The sequence below is a fragment of the Varroa jacobsoni genome, unplaced genomic scaffold (genome assembly GCF_002532875.2).
Source record: "Varroa jacobsoni isolate VJ856 unplaced genomic scaffold, vjacob_1.0 scaffold_1308, whole genome shotgun sequence".
Classification (NCBI taxonomy): domain Eukaryota; kingdom Metazoa; phylum Arthropoda; class Arachnida; order Mesostigmata; family Varroidae; genus Varroa; species Varroa jacobsoni.
In genome coordinates, this window is record NW_019214210.1 from 231602 (window position 1) to 255940 (window position 24339).

General features: G+C 42.1%; 1 protein-coding gene and 3 long non-coding RNA genes across 6 annotated transcripts in view; 1 reads left to right on the plus strand and 3 right to left on the minus strand.

Annotated features, from left to right (window-relative positions):
- Positions 1–24339, minus strand: part of Amph (amphiphysin) — a 66616-nt gene that overhangs the window by 40047 nt on the left and 2230 nt on the right. The window contains exon 2 of one of the 3 annotated variants that reach the window (XR_002685337.2): positions 1232–1491. The exons of the other annotated variants lie outside the window; for them this stretch is intronic. The gene's annotated coding sequence lies outside the window, so the exon portion shown is untranslated. Of the gene's footprint in view, positions 1–1231; positions 1492–24339 lie in introns of those variants that run through there. 3 annotated transcript variants of the gene reach the window in all.
- On the minus strand, positions 15963–16788 carry LOC111268686 (uncharacterized). Its single transcript, XR_002685343.2, has 2 exons — positions 16675–16788; positions 15963–16543 (listed from the first exon to the last, which is right to left on the minus strand). It is a non-coding gene; the product is annotated as an uncharacterized LOC111268686 (long non-coding RNA).
- Positions 17838–20476, plus strand: LOC111268684 (uncharacterized). Its single transcript, XR_002685340.2, has 4 exons — positions 17838–17949; positions 18310–19268; positions 19596–19674; positions 19967–20476. It is a non-coding gene; the product is annotated as an uncharacterized LOC111268684 (long non-coding RNA).
- Positions 18027–20022, minus strand: LOC147752337 (uncharacterized). Its single transcript, XR_015314332.1, has 3 exons — positions 19944–20022; positions 19389–19803; positions 18027–18504 (listed from the first exon to the last, which is right to left on the minus strand). It is a non-coding gene; the product is annotated as an uncharacterized LOC147752337 (long non-coding RNA).

The window sequence follows — 24339 nt, forward strand, 5'->3', positions numbered from 1 at the left end:
AGTATGCTGCTGTTCTCAACTTTTTTTTCGGCTAATGAAAAAGCTGATAAAATCAAATACGGCGCCCCATCTGGGCCCCAATTTCGATCCTTGAACTTTTCAACTTCTTCAGCAGCCCTTTCAGTCTGTTTCATGTACGGCACAAGTATTACAGGTTGCTTCGACACCTTTCGACCACGGTGAAGGGCACAATAGAGCAGGTCCCCTGGAAAGTAATTTTTGGAGCCTGAGCTCTACATAAAAATTCCTTCACTGCACGATTTACAAGAGATTTGCAGAAGAAAGACACATTTTCGAACGGACTATAGGAATCAACCATAGACTACCAAAAGAGAGCTAAAAAGAAAAAACGAAAAATTATGGTGATTTTTTTTATTTTTGAACCGTAAATAAATTTAATTTAATGTTGGTAAACAAGGCAGTTATTATTAACAGTATAAAAATGGCAGACGCCGCAGTTATGGAAATGTTTTATAATGTACCAACTATGACTAGTATAACTAAAAACGGCTGCGTCGCGGTTTATTTTACAGCGAACAATTATATCGTTGTTTTTTTTGCGCAATAGAAGATAATAACTGCATTCGAAGAACAATTTACCTTCGACTTTTTTTTTTTTTTTTTCGATTTTAGTGTTTACCGTTAAATTATAGTGAATTTCGATAAATACATTTCTACATATAAATGAAAAAAGATATAACATCGTTAGTTCGTTTGTTAGTAACATCATCTATCACTCAAATTAATTGTGCATCAATTGTGATCCGGTCAACTTAGTTTAAGATGTTGAATGATGTCATTTGGTGGTTCTTATTGCATGTTAAAAATATGAAGAAGTAAATCAATTCTAAAATATACAATAACGGTGTGTACATGGTAGTCCTTTACTTGAACCTATACAAAGGATCACTCTGGCACCTGCATGTTCACATAACAACAAGCTATGTGCTTGCATGATTTATATGCTGCTGCTTAATACACGACTCTAGCCTATATCTCTTTAATAATGTAATAATGAAAAAAGTGTAAGTTTTTTTACAAAATACAGATTACTTACAGGGGTCTTCCTGTCACCCAGGCCAATAGCCCAGTGAGTTGCTCACATCCTTCTTCTTATATGTAAATAACCTTTACGTATCCAATAATTACTTACTCAGTTATAGTCTGAACAAGTTATTTCGAATCTTTCCGACTTGCAAATATATTGAAATAAGAAGCAACGACACACGGCTGTAAGTTGCGTGTACGCAAACATGTGTTTCTTTATTAAACAGAAAAATACATCCATTTTCTGGGTAAAGGCGTAATTGTACGCTGTTCTCTTTTGTTTATTCTAGTGCTACAGTTAAGTCTTGCTTCGTACTCTGGGCACATGCGTACCCATTATTTGATTGCCACTGTTTGTGTCACACAATGCATGTGGCACCGACGAGCGCATCATCATCGCCGCTTGATAGCTTTGGTACGACAGCGTAAGAAGTGTACATTCACCTAAAATCAGTAAATCCAAAATGAATTAAGCTTTAGCCAAATAGTTTGAACAGTACTTTGCTTGAATACTCAGAGAGGCAACTGATCATTGGCACCCTATGATATAGCCTGCAATTAGTAAAAACTGAGAGATTATGTTGGTGTCCTCAGGAGAGATAACCAAAAAATAAATCCAGTACGGATTAAAATATATCGTTTGTCGGTATTTTCTATGGTTTTATACTATAAAACGCTTGCAGGTACTAAATGTTTGACTTGCTAACACCTGGCACTACTGGATAATGCGTTATTATTAAAAGGCGTCAAGTAGACCTGACCGTAACTCGAAGGTCGACTCGCTCCATTAGAATTTATGTAGGTCTAATTTCTAAAATTTTCTTTCACTACTTCTAAGTGTCCTTATGAAAGCGAATGTACAACCACATATTAGGACCTCTTGACTCTGCCTCGCGCTCGTTTTACCGTCTAATATGATTCTACACGCCTTCTAACGTAAAACTAAGAATTACCCTGACTCTTTTTTTGCTGTTATTTCACCAGCGTGCTGTATTGGCGTTACCCTTTGCTAAACAAAAACGTTTGCTTGATTGAGGGCCTACGAAATCTCATTGCGACTCTTCTGAGATCTAATGGACGTTGTGAATTCATTCGGTTATAGGGACGGCGCGATTTGGATGGTTGAAACGCCATCATAACATGCGGCTAGCGCTGGTTCAAAATCCAGAATTGGTAAGTGGTCGCTATAACATGCTGTAACCATACCGCTTCACAAATCTGATCGAGAAAACCCTAATAAATTTACCAAGACCTGCCTGAACTAATCACTTTCTAAAGTCTCTGTCTGTTTTTCTCTGTGTGTTTTATATCGTCTGTCGGCAAAGCTGGAAAGCAGGCGGCCGGGGGGGGGGAGAGATTCCTTATTGTCGCTGCCCACGGCCCTGAACTATTTTAGCCATCGTTATTATTATCGCCAATCAGCCTACTCGTGGTAGGGATAATAGTGTCGCCAGCCCCTTGGTGGTACTACCCGTGTTCTGCTGCTAGCGTGCGTCACGTAAGAAAACCGCTAAAACTATACACACACTTATATATGTGTGTGTAGTTTTAGCAGTATATATATATATAAACACTGCTAAAACTATACACACACTTATATATGTGTGTGTAGTTTTAGCAGTGTTTATATATATATATATAATTAGAAGCCTGCCGAGAAGTGCTTGTCAGCAAATCGCGGCCAATCACTATATGGGCTAAATATGTATTAAGTGCGGTTCAAAGAGAACCAAAAATAGTAAACGAAGTGGACCTGACTAGTAGCTGCCGTCGCTATCGGCGAAAATAAACATGACGTAGCCGGAATCGCAGAACGACAGTGTTAGCGAGAACAACAATGGCAATATTATCATCATTGTTATTGTTACTGATTCGCTTCTCAATATCAGTGTCGCTTGTGGATGACAATTGGGTGAAGGAAGACAGCCAGCTACTTCACCCTGCTGGCCCTAGCAAAACAATAAACGTAAACTATTATCAATTGGTTTACCATCCAGTATCATTATTTAGTGCAGAAGCAGTAATACGACTACTTTAGCGCAACAACAGGAATGACGATGGGGTCTGCTTGCTCATATGAACTGTGCGACGAACCCAACCACGGAATAAGTAGTAAATCCTATAGTATGGTGGTACACATTCTTCCTTCTCACTGTAAGATCTGGAGAAGATGCCATCAGCGTGTATCGGTTGCTGCTGGCAGCCTGCCGTTGAGCACCGATTGGAGCAGTAGCGACAATAACAATAAGAGGGCAAGCTTGTTTCCAACGGTATACAGATTCGCAGCGGAATACTAATTCGATAAAATTAGTGTGTCCACTTTGCCGTAACGGTACAGTTGTTGCTGCTATAACGGCCGTTATGAAGCAGCGCTTATCGTCTTCCTGTTGAATCTTATCGAATTCTAGTGGCCGAAATAGTATAATATTGCAGTTTCCTATGCAGAACCACCACTAGCTCTTCACCGCCTCCTCCGTATTTCTCGCTATCATCGTGTCCTACGTGTTCGGGAACCACCGTCATCATCACTAGGATCACGGTGGTCACTAGGGCCATCGCCGGAGAGCGAAACCCTGACGGTTTCTGTTCCCGCCGGTGTCGATGTTATGCCGACAGTTCCCGATGTAGCCGTCTGTGCATCCATCCACTCAGCGAATGAATGAATCATTCTCCGGTTTATAGGGAAAGCGAGCAAGACAGAGCGGTTAAATGGTGACGCGTATCTCTTTATGCTACGTATCTAGTCCCTCCTCCATCTGTTTGGCTGAATCTGCGTTAAACGATGCAAATTGGCCACTGGTTTTAACCGATCGTAGACACATAACAACGGATTTTTACTACAGACTAAAATAAAACCGCTAACACTTTAACTGAACAATGACGACAAACATGATTCACATGACTAACAAATGAACCGGAACTTCAGCATTACCTCAGCAAATATTTCCACTTTCTCAGTGATTTTATGCATAGTTTATCCAATGTAAATGTACCAACGTGGAGCTATGCATACATTTTTCGTTTTTATAAGCTGTATGGGTACTGCTAGCGGGATTTAAAGCAACAACGCCCGGTACATATCAATAACAGTTTTGGACGGCCAAGCCAGCACGTACACTGCTTATATCGCGCGGTATTTCAGTGGACATCTTATATCCATGTAGCAACATCACCGCACTCGGTGAAGGGCCTCTCTGAATATTTGATAATCTCTACCCGAAGCCATTGCATTGTCGCCAACTCACAGAATCATCGTCAATATAATAGAATTGTGTTTGCGACTGTTTCGATAAAACTTACGAGACAGGAATGAGCTGATTTATCTAAAAATGGTCTCTTTATATTTTTCATCAGGTCGAACTAATGATTTCCAGTATTAAGCATTAATTAAGACATTTTGGCCTTAATAGACTAAAATTAGCTCTTAGCCTTGAAACGGGATAATATGTTAAGCCATCCGCGCAGTTCTTGTTATCATGATCACATCACAGTACGATATTGCCTCATAGAACAAGCATCACAACGGTCAGGACGAGTTCGAAGGAGCAGCTGCCGGCAACCAGTTGCTCCTATCATTTTCGTCATCGTTGACGTTTACGGTTTGCTATCGGTAGTTGTCGTCCTACATGAACTGTCATCGAAACGATGTCAGCGAAACGATGGCCTACGTCAGCAATTGATAGCAGTATGGATCGTTAAGAATAATGTCCGTTTACGTGTGACAGTGTTTATTACTGCTAATACACTTAGTTTTGCTGAGCTTGACAATGGTTGCCAAGCGTTAATACTTGCTTGCTCTGCGAGTGACAAATTTCCGGCTGGAAAGAGACCTGTAGGTGTCCGGATAATATGTAGCTACCTGCCTGTCTATGTAATTGCCTTACCGTTTGCCTGTCCGTACGTTTTCCTACATCTGTGCGGATCGCTGCAGCCACGAGTCAGCTTGGTAGCGCTGTCGCTATTGTTGTTGTTATGTCGTCAACAAAAAAAACGACAGTAGCAATAAGTACAGACCGCAAATACGAAGATCGATACCAATGAAGAGAGCGTAGAAGACAATGAGCAAACGAAATAGCAAATAACGTTATCGCCCGTTAAACCCCTGGCTTCACTCATATATGCTAGAGGCAATAGAGAGGAGCGTATGGTGGTAAAAAACGCTAACAAGCCGTATTAAGAAAAGTGTAATTGTATTGCACTTTCTGTGATCAGATACACCTTCAACAGTAAGCCTTACGTACTCACATTTGGATAAATAGGCTATTTCCAACTATATGTTAATGCGTTTTAATAATTTAGGTCAATCAAAGTACTGAATTATGCCTCGCAACTTAACCGGGCTGCTTAAAACAACTGCTTAGTAGAGTGTACGTTCGTTTCCGAAGACAGCCGCGCTGAGAACCAGACTAACATATAAATAGGATGAAAGGGGCAAGGCGTATGGCCAATTCGGTCAGCAATTGCAGACCATTAAGACGTTTGGCGCTGCTGCTGGTAAATAGTAGCTGTGGATGCATCGGTGGGCGAAGAACGAACCCAGTTTTATTTGCAACAAGCAGCTCGTTGGTAGACCATCGTGGCACGCAAACCCATACACACCCGCAGAAAGAGACCCACCCGAATGTCTAACGTGACCATTTAAGTATCGGTTATGAAATAACAAAATATATTACAGATAGAACCGAAAATGGTTGACGTTGCAACGGAGATAACGATATTATAGGTGCGAAAACGTTACTTGGGAAATATTAGAATTCTTAAATGTCATTTTAGTTATTACTGAACGTCTTCAAACAGTGTTAAAGGAAATAACATTAGACTGTGTTTCTTTCGGTGTTGCAGATGTTTTTTTCGCATTCAATTACGCTTTTCTTATCACTTATTATCAATTCCGCTTTGTTTCAACAAGAATTTTACTTTTGTCGTCAAATATTCACAGAATCGATTTATAGAATGTGTGTCGGATGTACGCGTTGGCATGAAGCAATTTTTTTTGACAATGGCAGGCCCATCTACTGGCAGTATTATACGCGCACCCCTAATATGACGATTTAGTTTTTTGCATCCATTGTGCGTACACACTGTTAAAATAGGATGTATGGTACTTTTGACTAGTATCAACAAAATGAGGCATTTGACCAGATAGAAATGGTAGCGGTTTTTATTGATTATTTTGAAAATAAGGCTATTCGTGCGCCTCATTAGCTTTAGACAGTAGCGACGAAACGTCTCTAGGCCGTGTAATACAAACCGCTTGAGGGGTTCATAGTATTCCCAGCACCATATCTAGAAACAGCTAAGTAATTGGCATATCGCGGGTATTTCCGTTCATTTTTCGCTTTCTACATACGGTAGTTCTGATACGCGCTAAAAATGTTCCTGATGATGAATTTGAGCGTTATCGTCGTACTCTAAAGCTCTTAGCTCTGGCCAGTATAGAATGTTTTACTTAGGGTAAGACGTTCGTTCGCCGACTACGGGCCCCTTTTCCCCCTTCGAAAAGTGAAGAACTGTTGGGTTTACCTCCTGGAAAGAGTTCTACTTTGTATCAAATTAGAAATAGGTCACAAACCGAATCCGGATCGTTAGTATGTTGTAATTTTTCAGATTTCTCCAAGATATCGACAAACCGCGCAGCTAGACCATTTAACTGGGGATGCAACGATGCAGTCCTGACGTGTCAAATTTTAAGGGTTTAACAAAATCTGCGAATATTTATAACTTTTTTCTGCGGTCTTCAGTGTTGATTATATATATGTTACCAACATCTGTGAACATGTGTTGCAATATATGGATGTGTCGGCTGTAGCTGTAGTGTACGTTTCAAGCCGTCTGGAATATGCGTCGACAGCAATAAAAACATCCCGCCGTTTAGAAAAATCAATATGGTCATTGTGTGGCTATAGCCATCTTTGGGCAGGTATTTTTGTTGGTTTCTAGGTTGGTTAGTGCGATGAAAACACTGTTGGGCCATATCTTTGGCGTCGTTATCGATACATGGTCAGTATAGATAGGATATTGCGGCTCGCTTTGTTCTGGTGCTGCCCGATCAGCGTGTACTTCTCTTAGTAAGTTTACCTGGAGAGCCTGCAGTATGATAATTCAATTTTGCAAATTTGCAATAGAAGATTTTTTCGCAGCAAAATAGTAGCAGATCACGCAGGTTTTTCTTCTAGAGCCAGAATAATGAACCGTGGATTTTCAAGTATGATTCATGTTTTCGAACCTTCTGTAAAGCCTCATCGTTGGTGAATTCATAGCGGACAGCTTCTAATATGACTAGTAGACAAACACTGATTTTTAGAAGGAAATTATTAGAAGTCCTTTTCAACCAGTGCGATAACTTCATTTTTGAGTTCCCTGTTAGTCTTGGGTCACGGCCATTGCCGAACGAAAAGCCTTAACATACTATATATCAAAGCCGTGTTAAATGTTTTAACAAACATCTCGTTGACTTTTCTGTTATCGATTTATTTTCAAAATAATGTTTATAGCTACTTCTCATGAAAGATTTTACAAAATATCATTCCATACGCGACGTGAAAACAGCCTGGTCTAGCAAAGTTTGCAAGCTGATTTATCGTGCTGGCTGGTTTATGATATGGCGTTGGTGCGCCCACTGTTAATACAGATATATACTAATTAAAGGATGACTGCTTTATGTGTAAACTCGTAAACATGGTCATGGTGTCGAAGTTATTTTTTGTAAAATAAGACGCAAGCCTTTATATGTCTCTTTGTCGTACAGTCATTAAGTGCGGCTACATGAAAGCATCCCTGACAAATATGAGAAAAACATGAAACATGTCATATAATACATTTAACTTTACGTGACAAACGACTGGTTCATATTTTTATAAACTTAAAAGTTTTTTAGTGTCTATGGGCTATAAACAAATTTTTCAACTTTCACGTCCAGTGCTACTGCCATTAAGCTATATCGTTGCCATAGACTCTAGCTTGTGGCCCCTTTCAGTAACGCGAACCAAAAGCAATCGTACATATCTGTCTATGGCTGGTTTCAAACCTAGGCCGTGTTCTCGCCTGTCACTAAGTTTAGTCAGCAAGAGCGTTCATCTTTCGGCCATTGCACCACGACTCGACGACATGGAGGTCCACGTCAGCAGCACTCGCTGTCGCTAACGGTTGTCATAATCAACAACTGATTAATAATGTGGATTAACTATGATAGTAGCTCGACGATGTTATGGCCAGGCATGATTGGAATCGGTCATTCCAAAATGTATCAATCTGTACGTGCTGTCGAGATTGACTCGCTACTCGGCGCATTATCAGAACTAGGTCAACAAGTTGTAACTTGTATGAACTTTTTATACACGGCTAACGGCAACAGAAATCCTTCAGGAGTCAGACACAAGATCCAAACATTTTTTTATGGTCAGAAGACTACCTGAAGCCAGAAACCCTCGTTTCACTCAGAAAAAAATAATATAAGCACATCCTGCACCCGGCAAATTCTCGTTTCTTAGAAATCGACTATGCCACGTTCCTACTTTCCATTCAGCGAATGGGAGAAATTAACTGCAACTATCCAAAATATATAGATATATCGGATTAAAAAGGCAGTAAAACACCGCGTATGCAGAGTTTTAATACGAGGTAGAACGAATTTGCAATAGAGTTTCTCAGATGTTGCTGGCTTTATGGTATTACACACAGCTTATGTTAGAGTTTTGTAGAGGACTTACTCTAAACTTTGTGCGATACAAACAGAAAATACCTGCTGCATTCTTCTATTAGCTATCGTTAAAATGATCATAATAACAGGAAAAAGTTACGAGAAAAAAAGAGTGTTGTTTTTGTTAAGTTCAGTTAAGTGGCTCAGGCTTGACGTTACATACAAAGAAGCACGTGCGCGAACGGAATAAACAAGATGCAGCGAAAGATTCAGTTTCTCAACCCGTCAGAGACTAGACATACAATGCCGGAATAGAGAACTATATAATGCCTATTTTGTGAGTCGTCGATTGCTGTAAATATTGCAATAGTTAAAGTCACCATATTCGTGTTATTTGGGATCTAGGAAACATTTTGAAACAACTTAAGGCGTGACGATTATAAACGATTTCACTTGCAGGACCATGGTACTAACTGCTAATTCGATAATCCCAACTTGCAACAAACATTGAATCCCCTTCCAATCTTCTGAAAATGCACATTTTTTGGAGATGCCTAAAAAAAGGATTGAGTATATTTCAGCCGTAAGTTAGTTGTCAGGACGCAGGTTAGATTTGAAAAAGTTAAATTGTATTGCGCACATGTTTACTTAATCTGTTACTGCTGCTGCGGCGGCGGTTGGCCTTCATGTAACTGCACGGTGACTGTTTGTATCAAATGTTCACGATTGCACATTAAAGAATGTATCCAAGGTCCGACCACATAGCCTGCCGGATCGGTCATTTTCCCACCCCACCCGTATTTAAGTGATATCACTTAGAAAGCAAGGATAGAGTCGTTTTGAATGGTGGCCCATTGTCGACCTTTTGAACTTTTCGAAAGCTTAACTTAGATGACTCGATCTATATCCACCACCTGAACATTCATCTTTCGTTGCTTGCGCCTGATAGTGTTGCTTCACTTTGACTTTACGGGCGTCGATTTCAATGTTTATGTTTTTCATCGTGTGTTTGCAGCCTGTTTTGGCCTCGCTCCTTCTTTAACAATAACTACGTACCGGCGCTGTCGTGTTAAAGCGTTCGACCAACAACGACGGAAGTTCTTACGGCTCAGGCCGTATTTCTATAGAGCGGATAGCTGAAATTCGAAATAACAGAAGAATCTCACAAAGCACGCTGCTAAGCCATTGAACTCGTCTGTAGTTGGCGGGCATTCGCGACACTGTCGGCATACTAACATGAATCGCATGTTGTTGTTACTGCACTTTAACTTGGCTCCCTCTCGTTTTTACTTATTTCGCCTACCGGCAAACTAAACCAAAATTACTAAAGCGCTACTACTTCCACAACTGCTGATCCCTACTTGTTTTAAGCTCAGAGCAGGACAGCAGAGGACAACAGATTTATTTATTTATTGGCATATCTAGCCACCGTACTGGCGTGTCAGTCACTTATAAGGCGCTGCTAGGATGCTTACAACGGCAACAGCGACGACCAGCAACAGATGCGCTTAATAAATGAAAACGAGTCCTACGAAGCGCGCGTATGTCTTAGCGTGTGTATGTATGCAGCGTCCGTACTTAAATCAATTCGATCTTTGCCCAATGTCTGATAAATGAGCAGGCCAAATCAATGTCCTTTGGAAAAAAACATGCACATATTACATACAACTTCTGTGTATACATATCCACCCATTATACAGCAGGCGCCACTATTTCCGACGTTGGCATCATCAAACCCCCAACGCATATATATATATATATATATATGTGCCGACTTTTGAATGGCTGTCGTGCGTGCGTCTGCGTTCCCGCTGGACAGAGTGATGTTCAGCCAATGGCAAACAGCCAGCCCACTCATTGTAGCGGCCGACGGTCCCGACATCGGGATAACTAAAACGAGCTCCGCCGTAACGGCAGCGTCCACGCGGATGGCGGTGGTTGTGGTCGACAACCGAAGTGTTGATGGCGTGTTCGCTGATCTTTCTTTCTCTGATTGCCTTCGCATGGTGCGTGGCATAGCAAAGGTCGTGGGCACTCGTCGGCTGATTTGTCAGCACTGCTTCTACTACGGCTGCTTCTATTATTATTGTCACTGTGATCGACACTGTCTGCTCATGTTGAATCCTCCGTGGATCGTCAAAATTCGGAGCTGTCTAAAGGCCGAGGACTTCTTGCGGCTTCTGTAAAGCCCTAATAAACGCCGTTCAACTATTGTACTTTTTAAGTGAACGAGTTAATTTTTAAGGTTGTAAGAAAAATGTCCATGTTATTCGTTTACCTTTTAATCTCTACGCTTATGCCTATAGGATACCTGCTACGCATGTGCTGCGGCTACAAGGCTCAAGCTGTTGCTGGGAGAAATAGTGTTTTAAGCTAATGAAATACTCGGAGCCATAGAGGTATTTCGCTTATTAAATGCTTCCTTCCGTATAATTATAGCGAAAAAACTGATTACTACATAATTCCGTTAACGATACTTTTGGTCTAACTAACTACAGCTGGTGAATGTATCTTCGAATGCGCACCTCAACTATGTTCCTCAAAAATATGCTGTTCAAGTTATGCGAATCACGTGTCCCCTGATTTTTCAAGTTCAAAGTTTCAAGTACTACCTTCAAATAGTAGATCATCTAATGCAATGTACCCTTAAAATTATGTCATTTAGTTTTTGCAAAGCGTTACGAAAAGAGTTTTATCCGCCAACACAGTTCCAAGCAGCACATGTGTCATGCGCAACACCAGAACTCTACGTAAAATGTTATCGCTTCTTTCAGAAAACGTCTGGGATGATCGACCTGCAAATGGGCGGGTTACAACGAAAAATGTAAGAGCGACTCATTGTGCTATTGTAGGGGGCCTCGAAGAGAAGCGACGTATATCTGATAGCCATAACATGCTTTCGCTGCTCCAGCGTAATTTTCTCTCTAAAAAAGTAATGTCTGTCTAGCATAAATTAAGTTACATTGTTTTCTCTGATGAAACAATGCCGTGTTGCGACTTAGTCAAAAAAGTTTAATCACAGTTAACAATTCATTGATTTTCCAGGGTACGCGTCATTTGTTTCGGCAGTACCGTGCGGTGCTGTCATTTGGCCTGGTTATTACAGATCCGGGCCTTATACACGCACCACGATTTATAAATATTCATGAAGTACAGCATGGCGAGCCTTCTATAAGCTACTTAGTATAAGGCTGAACCGATGCAGCTTAGAATTTTTCTGTATACCGATGGAAGGTTCCCCGATTAAAAAAGACCACGAAGTATACCTGTCACATGTGAAAGTCGCAGAAACTTCCATTCTTTACTTTAGGTTGAAAGCAATTATAAACACGTCTAAACATAGCCTTCTTTCATACGGCCATAGCTACTAGGTAAAAGATAAAAATCGCGAGAAAGTTACAGTTTCATTACAGCCGGTTTGCAGTGATAGCCGACAGCTAAAAGCTGAAAAAAAAATTCATAACTCGTGGATACTGTAAGCTTCATTTCATACTGACTTTCGGATTAGCTTGTAACTCAGAGGTACTTGTTTGGTCCTTAAAATACTCTCAAAGCTTTGTCATTGACCCCTACTGCTACCGCATTGTTCATAAGGGCTAAGTGATTCACCTTTGGCAGCAGATGTGCTAGGACAGAATGTATATTTGAATAATAGATCAGATTAACAGTACTGGTGCTTTTATAAATGTGTTCTTTTTGACGGACACAACATTCATCTTCTTATCAATATACCATCAAAGGTACCACTTATTATCTATATCTTTTATAGAGAAGAATGTTGCCAACTGCTGCATTCAAGATGAGAAGATCAAGATCAGCAGCAGAGAGAGTTTACGACAGGCTCGCAGCAAGCATTTTGGCAACTGCAATAATTACTTTTCACGTGTGTTTACCGAACGTTATGATAATTCTGCCATGCTGCTCTCAATACCGACGCTGTACATCTGCGCAGTATGAGGTCCTCACGTTATCGGAAATGCTAAGTTCAACAGAGAACATTGCACGTGGTGCGGAACAAAAATAGTAGATTGAACCTGATAAAAACGCTTAAGGCCAACCTTGTCACGATGCGTAACCGTCGCAGCTGGATACATATGCGCAGCATGCGCCCATTAAGCTGAACCTGTGGGTGTCGTTTACGAATCCACGAGTGTATTTATCGAACGCTGATACTACTAGATGCAAGCTCGTGCCAAATAGTATATCAATAAGATTGTAGCCGTGGCGAGTAGTTAGTCACCGGGAATTTGATCGTAGATTAACTATTGTCTAGACCCTTGGTACGCAACGGACCCTCTACTAAGATAATAAGCTTTTTTGGTTACCTTACACTATGGCATCGCAGACACGTATACAGGTGCAGCGAAGGCAGGCTTCAGCACAGCTTAATAAGACAAGAAAAAAAACGACGAACTCGCGTTCGCATGATGTGAAGTGCTGAAGTGCTGATCAACATCGTCCAGAAGTACATTTCTGATGATCTTCTTGTTTAGGTTAAGCCTTTACGAAGAAATTTTGTGTGGATTAGGCAAGCTTGTCACGAATTATGCACAAGTATCCCAGGCACACATCATATGTCGTAAAATTTAGACAATGGCTGATCCAGGACGGTAAAGCCAAGAAATTCGATCACTGTGTTTACTCTATATTTTGTTCAAAGGTTAAGCAGAAAGCTGTTTTCGATCTGTTCTTGACGAAAGATCCTTCTCATCCATGCGAAATTTAGAGGCAGAATGAACCGCCGGCCTGTTCACGAACCCAGACTACGCTTGTTGTAGTTAGAAGTGCTTTTTCTACTATTTACGTTGCGAGTGTGATGTCTAGTGAAGGAGACGTTAAAGCACCGTAGTTCTCATCACCGAAATTTATCTTCTACTAACAGGTCTTCTCGGCAGATGGCGCGCCTGTCTCCATTAAGCGGTTGGGACGAGCAAATGTTCTTGAACAAACAAATATGGTCGGCGTAGAAATGAAATTCGAAAATGCTGCATCAAAATAGATAGCTAATTAATTAATTAATCGGGAAATCAGTGGCTTCTGAGTATAACTCTGATTAAGTAACAATGCGTATGTCTACATAAGTTAGACTAAGACATCGTAGCGTCACGCTCCTTCTTTCACATGCCATTAATATCAACAACGTGTCGCATGTGGCGGGTTTTAAAGAAAAATGTAATGACCTTATTGGCCTAGTCCCATCATATGGACGCATAGTATTGTTGGCACATGCACCACATTGTCGAAAATCACGATTATCGGAGGAATCAATGATCCGCCTAACCTGGGAAAAAATGATTACAAAAAATCCTTTTTTCAAGCCCTTCGAATTTTAGCTTTAGCGAGTGACCGATCTGTTTGCACGAAATCATTAACGTCTTATATAGCCTTGCTTCCGACCCATCTAACCCCACCTGGTCCAGCTGTATGAGTCAACGACATTAGTCTTCGATTAACATTTTCTTGAAATTGAATGAATTATAGTAAATTCATTTAAGCTACGTAACAGAAGCGTCGTTAGCGAATTGATTGATATAATTTTTGGCAAAAGTGATAGACATAGTTCGTGGCTTAGATCCGTCATTACTCATGGCGATAGAGCTCAAGAATTGACATCTAATTAAAATACTCTTAAATAAAGAGCAGAAGTAATTAAGCTAGAGTTTAGTACACAATCGGCCATAGCGAAACGAGCTATGACTTTTCGTTTTTGGGTGGAGTGTAATTGATAATTGATAGCCCCAAGAAAGTCGGCTGTAGGAATAGAAATTCGAGTTTTTCTGAATATGCGAGTACTTACCTCTCTAGAAACCTGTGAGTTTAAGTCAGCTATGACACGATAGTTAATGTATACTACGCAAGTCGCTACACAGAAACTACTCCACGCCCGTGGTAGAAGCGTCACTCGCTAGTGTTAATCTAAGGTAGTCTGTTATAAAACTACTTGAGTTTACGTAACTCGAAGCAACCAAACTAACCGACTATTTCGAAAGGAAGGGACCTATCCGATATATTTCTAGTTCAACTGTTCGCCACTAATTGTGTGCCTGTAACTATTTACTATGTTATTGATGTTAGCAGAACCTGTATTATTGAAACCCGCTTTATATTAAGTATTCTAAGTGAGTATGCAGTACCTTGATCTATTTGCTAAGCTAGCGTCATGAATCAGGTTCAGTGTCGTTGTTGAAACTTTCTGTAGCGGTGCTACATAAAGAAAATATGTGGTGTCATAAGTTTTGTGATATTTGCAAGATTTTTCGTTATAACTAAAACTTTACATTAAGGCCATAATTAAATGCGTATCGAGGCAATGGTGGATGGTTTATTTATCTGTTAGTCAATGCTATAACAAAACTGAACCCGTTTCATCTCTAAAGAGTCTATCTAGTCTGTCTGTGATGTAAGATGAGAGATAAATGTTATTGCTGAAATAGCTTGAACGAAAATTAACGCGTTGTTTGGCCTATTGTTTATTTAGCTTTTCCGTTTCGTTACTTTTAAGAAATGTCGTCACGCGCAAACAGGCGGAGGCGTGCGCGTATTCGTAAACGACCAACCGCAGCATGACGACAGGGAGGCAACAAAACAGTAAGCGCGAAGGGAAATGTCCATATCTAGATTGAAGGAAAGTAGCTCAATCGTAGTTCTTAAGCCAATTGCCGTGGTGACACCTCACTCTGTCCGGACAGTTCGAGATTGTTCACCGCCAGTGTAATTAAACGAGTTAGCAATGGCCACGGAACGAATGCTTAATTTAGAAAAAAAAAAGAAAAGACAAGTAAAGAAGATAGCAGCGGAAATCAACTGTTTATGCTAGAGTCTAGCAGAGCGTTGTTTTCCTCTGACAACGCTTTCTTCCCAGTTTATACGCGCATGAAATTTGAAACACTTGTCACACCGAAACCTGTACCAACGGGGACCACTATTATAGCTATATAAGCCACTATGTAAGCGCATCACTTATAACCTAAACTTGATACGCAACTTTGAATCTCCATGTCAATTGTTGGCGCGGTCCCTCGAATGGCCAAGTCCTTGGTTCAAAGGGACCGAAGGCCGCTGCTTCACATCCCGCCAAGGAAAGATGTATGATTCAGCTGTATGAATAAAGACATTCTTTTTGAGTGTGTTAGACATCTTTCGTTATTGATGTGGATTGTGCAGGAAGTTTGGCGTCTCATCAGTTATGCTGCAGTGAAATTATTGCGCGCAGCAACAAGAACACGCTCAACCTGTAATCCAAGTATAACTAAAGACACACGGAAAACGCCCTATCGACTGTAACCATTTGTTTAATTCAACTGGTACTACGTTTATTGCTACTACACACTTGTCTATTGCTCTCACATATTTTAACTGCCGAAGATTGACTTTCGATTGTGCAGAAAGTCCGAGCCGATGACCGACCAACCCGAAATTTTTGCTGCTACCTCTGCTTAAGAAGTCACATCGATAAAAAAATATGTCCAATTTATTCACAGGACTAATTGATACCGTCTTTGCTCCTTCTTTACGATTTCTTATTCCATTTCTACGAGAAGAATTTCAGTTCAGCGAAGAAAACTCAACGAAATTCTGTCTGTAAGCTTTATGAACGTAAATGGTTTTAAGTACCCATATGCTTAACGCAGATCCCGCATGTTTTTTCGGCATACTTAACACTTTGTGGAGTAAATTTGGCATTTCTGTGTGTATCCTAAATAACAACGCCTACAATAGGTGAGAGACTTCTTGGCCTCTGAAAAATTTACTTGACGAACGTTTACTCTTGAATGGTAGTGGCAGGAAGGTGCGCAGCAGCCAGCATTTGCGAACAGTTCTGCGTTCGAGCCTTGGAAGTGAAGAAAATAAGAGCAGCTGAAAAAACCAAAGATCAACGTCAGCTTGCAAACGAGTTTTAACGCGACTTTTGATGTTATTGTAATGCCACGAACAGGTTGGCCAGCTGTTATAGCGGCGCACTCTCTAAATGGATGTTTATTACGCACGATCTACCGATTTTCCGTTTCGTCACTGGAACTCATTAACGTGGTTACGTGTAGCATCACAATCACTTCCTCCTGAATGCTCTTCGCGTAACGAAGGGAAAACAGCAAGTTCGATGTTGTGCAGTGATGGTGTTGTTCATCATTATAGGTACTGACTTTCTCGGATATTCAGCGAGGATATTCCCGAACTCTGAACAATGGACAATTCTCTGATACAATCTACGCTTAAGTACTGTGTGCGTCGTTAATTTCCTTTTCTTAGATTAGAAACCTTCAATGCCCTTGCCTTTCTCCTACCCTCTATCGAATGTTCGTTCTAGTGAGATTGGCCTGTTTAGTTCTGGATACAGACGTGACCAAATAGCATCACCATGTGTCAATGCTATTATCGCGATCATGACGCACTGTCGTCGCGGTCATCTACGGCCGCAGCACCACGAGGCTGATACTACAGTTGCTGCTGTTACGTGTGGCTAATTTCGTTGTTGTTATAGCCACCGACGTCGGTTCCCATGGCGATATGGTAGGACTGCTTGTGTTTGTTCATCGTGTAATGATAATGCTTTTCGTAAGAAGAGTAACACCGTCGCAGAGAGTAAGATGAGCGAATAGATAGCTATTATAGATGTGTGGAGCAAATATATTTTGTCGACTCGTTTGTTCGCTAGCGCCATCGAAACGGACGCGGCGTAACCGTCGGCGACGACAACATCCGTACTAGAGAACGGCTCGGCCGTGGCAATTTCAAACACAGACGTATAAATACGTGCGTGTATGTGTAAGCACAGGTACTCTCACGGGCCATAGACGTCGATGATGCGGTATAGGGACACCGTCAACGCTGAAGACGATGACCCTCCGTACAACAGCAAGCGCTGCTACCGCCGCCTCGGTTGACCCAAATCGGCAGACAGTATACGCACGCGCACGTTCGGTCGTTCGCAACTTTCAACAACAACAACAACAACAACAACGTGATCAACAGAAGAAATGACTACGACGACAGCGGTGCCAATGACGGAGTTAAAAAGATCAAAAAGCAAAACGTCGGTCGCATTTGGCCCGCTAGGCGGAAGTCGGGCCGCGCGTCATTGGTGACCAAAAGAAGACGAAATGTAGCAAAAGGAAAAATATTTACTTTTAACTGTCGCATCCGTCCATTCGTGATATTTACACGTCCACATCGACTCCAACACCAAATTTCATACAAAAGTACAACCACGAACAGGTACAGTAAGGTAGGACAAGACACGGCCAGACACGATAGGTCAAACGGTGAGTTTCGTGTACCCAAATGATCTAAAAAAACTGTATATTGCGTACACTTAGCGATTCTTATTCTTTCACAAAACTTCTTTTGTTTATTTTTTTTTTATTAATTATTTCCACGAAAATCAAACTGTATTTTTTTATGACCGACTAAATTTTCAATAACAAAAGGCAGAGACTCTATCGTATTCCATTATGCCCTATTCTAGGTTTCATTGCGTTGTCCTTCACGTGCATGCATTCATTCAACAAACAGTCGACACGACATAGCTTACGAAAGATGGTACAATTTAGCAACAATTATTGGTAACATACAAATGATACGATACAGTATCTCTCGCTCGTTTTTTTTCTTTGCTATTCTAGTGCCAGCTTCCAGTTCAGAGTTAATTTCCGTCTTCGGTGGCCGTAGTAGTGATGATGACGGCTAAGTGCGAGCAACAACAGTGAGGACTGACTGAGGATGAACACATCCTGCTGCCGTATTTCGTGCGAATGACGACGTCATCATCTCCATATATTTTGGCGTCAACCATCAGTAAAATAAGCGTTCTTCTTGTCCTTGAGTCGACATGATTTAATGAAATAACAGCAGAAAAAAACGTCCAACAAACATCACATCTTCCGCCTATTAATTTTGAGCTAATAACAATTACTATCAAAAATATATTGTCTAAAACATAGCTATTTGTAGCTATCGACATTGTTAATATAAGTTAAGGAGCTCAATAATCAATTGCTTTTTCACTTTTCTAACCAGTCTTCTATTATTGATTCGATCACTTGCCGTTATTCCAGAGGCGATCAGATTAATTTTATTAAGTAAAATTATTTGTTCTCAGATCAACAACGGTAACAAAGATTTCAACCTCGCTACCTTTTTTTTTTACTGTGTACTACTATCCAACATGTTTGAAAGTGTAGGACGAAAGGCCTAAAGTTGTTGAGGCGGAAATGACGGAAGGCGGAAAATTTATGTTTACGGGAAAAACCCGGGTAATTTAAACTATCAAGTATTGCCGTTCTGCTCAAAGGAGAGACGGCAGAAATGACGTGCTTTTGAATAGATCAGTCTTGCCGATCTCGACGAAATCATACCGAAATTATAGGATAGAAAAGATATCATCGTTTTCACAGGAAGCGACGAAGCTGCTGCCATTGAAACGCAAGAAAATAGCTTCTAAATATAGAAGAAGCTTCAAAGTTAGAGACTGAAATCGTTTCTTACAGATCAATATGAAAACAACAGCAGAGCACACAATCCATGCGCCGCAGCATAGATAACGCAGCGATCAGCGGCAACCAACAATGCTATAATAACAAGAGTAAGGCTCGGAATTACAAGTAAGAAAACAAATGTATTAACGATGCGCGAATTGCAGCGGCGAGCGGTCACTCGTACAACTTCGACAACATTTGACTACTCTCAATTCTAACGCACTTACTGAGCTACAACCGCGTCCTGTAAACGTATGAAACTGCTCCAAGCAGCAGTTTCATACGTTTACAGATTAACGTTTTGCAGTTGTTTGTGCTTTTCCGTAGTAGCTCTCGTTATCGATGGCACTGTATCTCTTACTGGGCGCATGCACACTGAGGCGTTGACACAAAATGAGGACTACTATTTATCCGCACTATTTTTTTCCCCACAGGCACTTTGCGCATCCTTTCGGGACACGAGTGGAGCGATCGAAACTCTCTGGACTCGAAGGACGAATGATCCACCGGCTTGTATGTAAAGATGCGCGAGACATTTTTAACACTGTACAATTGTTGGCCTTGTCTTGATGCCTTCAGTTTGCCTTGGCATTCGTTGACTACCACATTTCAATGCGAGTAGCGCTTTCGAAACGCTGAAAACTACCACAACAACAACAACAACGTGAGAAGTTACTCGCACACAGGTCAACAATTCCAAGCCAGGCCATAATGCTAAAGCTGCTATCTTTTTGCTGACATTTCCTGCTAATACGTGCAACGATGCTATAGCTCTTACTAACTCTACTGTATGGTATGCATTTAGAATGTTATCGTCGTCGTCGTCGCCGCCGCCGCCTTCATTGCTGGCGGCAATTTTCCCCGTAATTCGAAATACGCATATGCGGAAACGTAATTGGCCCGTCAGTCGGTGCACGTACGGGAGCGGCGCCCAATGGTATCAGCAAAAGCAGCAGGAGCAAGATGAACGAGAGTATCTACTACATAGCTGAAAAGAACAAAGTTGGCAAGACGAAACAACAGGACAACCTTCCGAGAAAAGAGCTCACAACACGAATGGTAAACAGCAGCAGGTGATGACGACGTTAATAATGGTTATTATGATAATTAAAGGGAACGGAGCGAGGAGGGGGAGGATGAACCAGAGGAGCGGAAAAAGCAAAAGGCCAACGAAAATGGCATCAAGACAGGAGGTACGAATTTGTCTTATTGTTCCTCTACATCGTCACATGCCTATTTCGTCTGCTTCATCAAACTTCGTTCGATACAGTAGTAAGGACGCCAACAATAAAATGTCCCCTTCTGCTCCCACTCATCATCGCTATATATTTATTTATGTGCACCTGCTAAGTGGCGTTCCTCTCCCATTTATAACAGCGGCGGCGGCGGCGGCGGCGACTGCCATTGTTGTGAGCGCTGCTTTCGTTCCGGTTGTTGACGCGACCGATGCTAGAGCATAGGTCTCACTATATAGCACTAAATAGATTTGCATTTAGATTCCATTGGATTCGGACATTTTTCGAGAGACAACCAGTTAGACCGTGTTTGCAATAAGAGCTATCTTCTACTGGTACCGATCACAGCAGAAATCCTATTACTGTTTTACCACCGCCAGTAGCTACTGTTGTTGCCGTCATCGACATTGTGTGAGCGTATTTACATCGGCATGTTACTGCTATTTGCTTACGCTTCTGCTTAGCCGAAGCACTCACTCGTTAAGAACCTAAATTTCACTACTCTATTAACACGTAGATTCAAGCAGGGCCAAGAGATCAATCGAATGATCAACATCCCTCAATCAGATCTCCATTTTTCCTGCACGGATATGGATAATATGAACTTGGCCGGAAATCTGTTTAGATAGAACAAACGACGAGTCATGCGATTTTACCCATAAATATTGTGGAGACGCCATGTGTCGATCCAGACAAAATAGCGTTAGATTTATCGCATGAATCCAATAATTAGCTTATTCACGGGCACCGATGCCTGACATATGCAGTATCTTGGCGCCCAAGTAGAGAATACGTAGGCAAAAAAAAATTGAATGCGAAAAACATGAGGGGTATGAAGGAACAGCACCGTACATGCGAAGACAGAATGTCTATCCTTTCGAATCTCACATCCTCAAGATACCGCCATCTTCTTTGCGCCGTCCTCCTGCACTGGGCTTAATAGTCCCTAACGCATCATCAAAACCAACTACATTTTAAAATATACGTAGCTCCATTCATCCGCAATGTGGCAGCTCCACAGTGATCTTGCCGTCCTACGAGGCAACGCGAACCGCATGATTTCTTAATTGATACGGACTGGTTGCCATTTGGCTGATTATTGATAAAAACTATGAATCTACATAGACCAGCTATTCGTTCAACGAAGCATACAAATCCAGTGTATAGCATTGTGTATTTATGTTTGACGAGGAACAAGGAACTAAATAAAGCCCTTCAACATTTCGCGTATTGGTATACCTATATGCTTCCGCCAGACGAAGTACTTCTCCGACATAAATCTAATATGGCAAAAATATTACAATTCTTAAAATTTGGTTGCCACGCTGTCCAGGCGCTAGCTTAGCAATCGGCAAGGAAATTCACTTTAGTTGAAAAAAACATTTCTCTCACTATATTTATCTATATAGGATAGGTAAACGTGATATTCTTCAAGCAACGAACGAATGAATGCCCTTTTATCGGGACGCCGATGAGGTCTTTTCGGAGACCGGTCGAATTGTGGCGACTACCGAGCTCTCTGCTGATGCAACAGAGGCGTCCCGTGTGCACTGGCTATACTTCTTAGCGTCTGCCTGTCTGAGTGTGTGATGGCGTCGTATCGTTGTGGTCGTCGTTGTCCATTAGGGCTATTCCGCGGCCAACACTAAAATAGTGAGAGCGGCAAGCGTACCGTTAGTATCAGCGCTTCGTCGTTGTGCTGGCGCTGGTGATGCTGGCAGTTGCCTCATTGATCATTCGCGCTAGTGTTCAAACGGCTGGTGACCAAGCGCCAATCGGCAGCAAACCAGCTGAAACGATTTCATAGCAATAGCAGAAGCTGTCGGGTACTGGCCGTAGCTTGAACTATTGCCGTTGTCGCCCCTTCGAAAGAAACCCACCACCATGACGGCCAGCTGCAGTACCAGCTAACAGTGAGCACCGGCAGCAGCACCGCTTGTAGTACATCAGTAGATTGTGGGTCAACCGGTCGTCGCCGTCGTCGTCACTGGAGAAGGAAAAACAGCGCGCGCCAGAATATAACGAAGATCGAGAATCGTCGCCAAGGGCCACAGCCGCCTCGGCTGCAGCCGCAGCAGTAATGCAAAGAAATTACGGGATTAGCTATGGTGGCTGGCCAACAACACTGCGCTGCATATGCCGTCGCAGCCATTGTGACGGGGAGACAGTGTATTCACCGTCGCATTCTTGCAATAAGCGTAAAGCTGGTAAACGCTGCCTCGAAGGCGTCCGCTTGATAGAGGAGAGCCAGGGCCGCTGCTATTTATCTGCAGCAGTAACAGCAAGAAGGCACCTTTCTTAATATGCAGGCAGACGAACAGGCCCACTTGAATGCAATACCGACTTCCGGCACCCCAACTCACCCAACGTTCGACCAATACAAAAGGCATTACTTTTGCTTAGCAAAAAACCATTTCTTCCTCCCTGCTTCCCGACCTAGCGAGCCGCTTTCGAGTCATCACGAGACAATTGTACTCTACGCAATGCGACTGTTGTTCGTGGTGGTCAACGAAGTTACCACTTTGCACAGCAATGTTATTACGATAACCGGCGCGTGAGAGATAGTGAGTGACGTTATCATCGTTATCGTACTGCCAAGTTATAGAAACGCAGCGCGTAAAGCCATACGCCAACGGCAGCCACAACATGCAGAGCATCGGCATCATCACCACTGGCCCCGGTGCGTTCGAGCGGCAGCCACTGCAGTCGGTATTCCTAGTTGGGTAACATAGGAAGATACGCGACAGGGTGGAAAATAGAGCGGGTACTAATCGCCATTACTACCAACAGCAGCGGCGGGTCACAGTTAATGCAACTATACAATCTGCAGCTGCGTCCCGTCCACCTCATGCTAATGCTGTGATGCTGGTACGGCTTATACGTATCATTGCGATAGCCTTGCAAAGTCAGCGTCAGTATACATTATAAAAGCACCAGTAGTGCCCTAGTGGCTAACTTCAGTGCGACTGGTTTTTTGGGCCTTTACCACTTGGGACTTGTGGGAACCCAGCGTCCGTACCCATAGCTTAAGGACAACTTCGTTACGCATTGAACCAGTGCTCGACTCAATACAGCTACTGAACGCTACATTAAGATGACACAGCCGGGCATTGGTAAACCCAAGGACAAGCCCAAAAAGCTTGACTGTCTTGTCTTCAGAAATAAGGGAAAGGTTCCCGTACCCTGATTTTATAGCGGGCCTAAAACAAGCATAGGCGCCAACCTATGTTTAACCTGCAAGGCCCATATTTTCGTTAATATAAGGGTCGCTTTTAGCTAAATGTTGAAAAGTGGGTAGTCGTATCACTTATTAATGATTCAGACTAGTTGCTGTTTAGTATGCCGCCTTAAGAAAAGCGAACAGACCCATAAACACAAGTAACTTCTCCTTGTTTTCTTAAGTGTGTCGTCATAGCCAGCAGCACTCAGCGGAATAGCCAAGCAATTTAAGCACCATCCTCAAATAAAGGAGACGTTAATGGTGGAGTGGGTGTCGCGACTGATAGGCCGTACTTGTCCTAGCAGAAACAGTGCACACATCTTTGAAGTAGAACCAAGGGCAGCAGTTGCCTTCTATGTTGATTTTTTAGCTCTCTTGGCGCTAGAACGAAAACATGTTTTGAGTTTTATGTCCGGTATCGCTGTTAGGCAACTGCCGTCGCTGGTACAACTTCTGCTACGTCTACAACTAGCGATACTATTTACCAGTTTCATTCACGGGCTGCCGCGATCGACGCATGTTGGCGTTCCCTACATACGTTTTTAGCAGCAAAGACAGACAGTCACCAGCTATAAATTTTATCCGGGCCTCGTTCAAAAACCATGAAAATGCGCGGGGATGGATGAAGGAGGAGGGGCGGTCTATACCCATTGCTGTTGCTGCGCTTATATGTCAATGTATCCCGTTTGCACTGCTGAGTCAAGCGGAACTATACGCTGAACT